Raw genomic sequence first — 4,090 nt, 5'->3', positions numbered from 1 at the left:
AATCCACTGACAGCACGTCAACCCCGGTATACCACATCGATCCAATTCATTCTATTCCTTGCCCGCCTTTCACCCTCCTGCATGTTCAGGCCCCGATCACTCAAAATCTTTTTCACTCCATCTTTCCACCTCCAATTTGGTCTCCCACTTCTCCTCGTTCCCTCCACCTCCGACACATATATCCTCTTGGTCAATCTTTCCTCACTCATTCTCTCCATGTGCCCAAACCATTTCAAAACACCCTCTTCTGCTCTCTCAACCACGCTCTTTTTATTTCCACACATCTCTCTTACCCTTATATTACTTACTCGATCAAACCACCTCACACCACACAATGTCCTCAAACATCTCATTTCCAGCACATCCACCCTCCTGCGCACAACTCTATCCATAGCCCACGGCTCGCAACCATACAACATTGTTGGAACCACTATTCCTTCAAACATAGCCATTTTTGCTTTCCGAGATAATGTTCTCGACTTCCACACATTCTTCAATGCTCCCAGGATTTTCGCCCCCTCCCCCACCCTATGATTCACTTCCGCTTCCAAGGTTCCATCCGCTGCCAGATCCACTCCCAGATATCTAAAACACTTTACTTCCTCCAGTTTTTCTCCATTCAAACTCACTCTTATCCCCTTTACCTTTGTACAATGGCACTATGCACGCATTCCGCTAATCCTCAGGCACCTCACCATGTGTCATACATACATTGAATAACCTTACCAACCAGTCAATAATACAGTCACCCCCTTTTTTACTAAATTCCACTGCAATACCATCCAAACCTGCTGCCTTGCCGGCTTTCATCTTCCGCAAAGCTTTTACTACCTCTTCTCTGTTTACCAAATCATTTTCCCTAACCCTCTCACTTTGCACACCACCTCGACCAAAACACCCTATATCTGCCACTCTATCATCAAACACATTCAACAAACCTTCAAAATACTGACTCCATCTCCTTCTCACATCACCACTACTTGTTATCACCTCCCCATTTGCGCCCTTCACTGAAGTTCCCATTTACTCCCTTGTCTTACGCACTTTATTTACCTCCTTCCAAAACATCTTTTTATTCTCCCTAAAATTTAATGATACTCTCTCACCCCAACTCTCATTTGCCCTCTTTTTTCACCTCTTGCACCTTTCTCTTGACCTCCTGTCTCTTTCTTTTATACATCTCCCACTCAATTGCATTTTTTCCCTGCAAAAATCGTCCAAATGCCTCTCTCTTCTCTTTCACTAATAATCTTACTTCTTCATCCCACCACTCACTACCCTTTCTAATCAACCCACCTCCCACTCTTCTCATGCCACAAGCATCTTTTGCGCAATTCATCACTGATTCCCTAAATGCATCCCATTCCTCCCCCACTCCCCTTAATTCCATTGTTCTCACCTTTTTCCATTCTGTACTCAGTCTCTCCTGGTACTTCCTCACACAAGTCTCCTTCCCAAGCTCACTTACTCTCACCACCCTCTTCACCCCAACATTCACTCTTCTTTTCTGAAAACCCATACAAATCTTCACCTTAGCCTCCATAAGATAATGATCAGACATCCCTCCAGTTGCACCTCTCAGCACATTAACATCCAAAAGTCTCTTTCGCGCGCCTGTCAATTAACACGTAATCCAATAACGCTCTCTGGCCATCTCTCCTACTTACATACGTATACTTATGTATATCTCGCTTTTTAAACCAGGTATTCCCAATCATCAGTCCTTTTTCAGCACATAAATCTACAAGCTCTTCACCATTTCCATTTGCAACACTGAACACCACATGTATACCAATTATTCCCTCAACTGCCACATTACTCACCTTTGCATTCAAATCACCCATCACTATAACCCGGTCTCGTGCTTCAAAACCACTAACACACTCATTCAGCTACTCCCAAAACACTTGCCTCTCATGATCTTTCTTCTCATGCCCAGGTGCATATGCACCAACAATCTCCCATCTCTCTCCATCAACTTTCAGTTTTACCCATATTAATCAAGAATTTACTTTCTTACATTCTATCACATACTGCTACAACTCCTGTTTCAGGAGTACTGCTACTCCTTCCCTTGCTCTTGTCCTCACACTAACCCCTGACTTTACTCCTAAGACATTCCCAAACCACTCTTCCCCTTTACCCTTGAGCTTCGTTTCACTCAGAGCCAAAACATCCAGGTTCCTTTCCTCAAACATACTACCTATCATAAATAAGTCGCCCGTTTGTACGGTGGAGAGCTGTTCGGAGCGGTTCATTGACGTGCGCTGCAAGGTTCGCTTGAAACAGATACTCCAATACGCATGACCTGCCTCACTTGAACGCATAATGAGCAAATACTTCTCGAATCCTACTCAAAAGGTTTGTTTATGAGGTTGGTCCTGTATCCCCAAGGCGGTACGGTACTCTTATATCAGAGGAAATGTTCTTCAAGATTACTTGTGGCTTATCTTGGTCTGTTGTGTTCAGCTTCGTTTCCGACGGTCGTGGAGACTGACAATATGGTTTGCTTTCTAGACGCTCATGATCTGTTGTCTGACATCCTCATCCTTCGAAATAGTCTAAAGAAAGTTTGGCGCAACATTTCACCAATGGTCAACACTTTAGTCCATTCTTTGCATGTTTGGAAATAGATACATTTAAAAAAAATTAGCAAATCTATTTACTGCACAAGACAAAACAGTTACAGCCGTAAGGGAGAAATCGAATTTCAGTCATAGGTTTGTAAAATCATCTAATTTCTTAATCTTAAAAACTATTCTGGAGGACTTGTCCCAGCTTTGTCCTTAGGTCCAAAGGCCGGGGAATCCAGCGTCACTTTTCCCTTCACGAGCAGGTGGAGTCAGCTTAAGCACAGGAGGAGAGGGAGAAGGGGACCCATTTACTTTTTTTCTCCTCTTTTTTTTTATTGCGAAGCCATTCATGTGAATCTGATCCACTTTCTTTGAAGTGTGGAAATGGAAGATGGTAGACAGAAAAACTAAAAACAAATATAGAACAAGGAGAAAGAAAGGAAAAGAGTATTCTGCCCCTTCTAAAGGGCGAGAAGATTTACTATGGTTTTTATGTAGTCAAGTAGAGTTCCAAAGCTTAGTGGAGAGAGAGAGAGAGAGAGAGAGAGAGAGAGAGAGAGAGAGAGAGAGAGAGAGAGAGAGAGAGAGAGAGATTACAACAGTCCAGTTTCGATTTGCCAGCAATGACACACTGGCTCACCGAGGATTACCCAGTTGGGGGTATTGGTCGAGTTACGCAAGCTAAAGTTTTTTCGGGAGACAGGAAATGAAGTAAGGGAGGGAATCACGCAAGATAAAGTTTCTTTTTTGTGGGGACAGGAAATGATGTACGACATATATAAAAGACAATAAAAAACTGGGAAAGGGGAAGTCCTATGAGTGAAGATCCGGAAGAAATGAGTCGACTCGAAAACGTATCACGAACCTGAACGGAAATCTCAAAATCATCTTTCGAGTACTTGAAAATAATGAAACTGTGCAAATGTGATGCAAACTCAGGTTGATGTATGAGCTGAACTACAAATAATAATAAAAAAGTACAAAAACTTAAGGCAGGGCAAGGCTTAGCTGTATAAATATATATATATATATATATATATATATATATATATATATATATATATATATATATATATATATATATACATATTCTTTCTTTCATACTATTCGCCATTTCCCGCGATAGCGAGGTAGCGTTAAGAACAGAGGACTGGGCCTTTGAGGGAATATCCTCACCTGGCCCCCTTCTCTGTTCCTTCCTTTGGAAAAAAAAAAAAAAAAAAAAGAAAAACGAGAGGGGAGGATTTCCAGCCCCCCGCTCCCATATATATATATATATATAAATAAATAAATAAATATATATATATATATATATATATATATATATATATATATATATATATATATATATATATATATATATATATATCACATACAAACCTCCAACAGCCAGGATCGAACACGGGAACCCTGTGCACAGGGATCCCGGGTTCGATCCTGGCTGTTGGAAGTTTGTATGTTCTATAAAGGTGCGCGTTCATATGCACTTTGTTCGTGTATATATATATATATATATA

This window comes from Panulirus ornatus, chromosome 32, assembly GCF_036320965.1.
Source record: "Panulirus ornatus isolate Po-2019 chromosome 32, ASM3632096v1, whole genome shotgun sequence".
Lineage (NCBI taxonomy): Eukaryota > Metazoa > Arthropoda > Malacostraca > Decapoda > Palinuridae > Panulirus > Panulirus ornatus.
Note: the sequence above shows the minus strand (reverse complement) of the source record.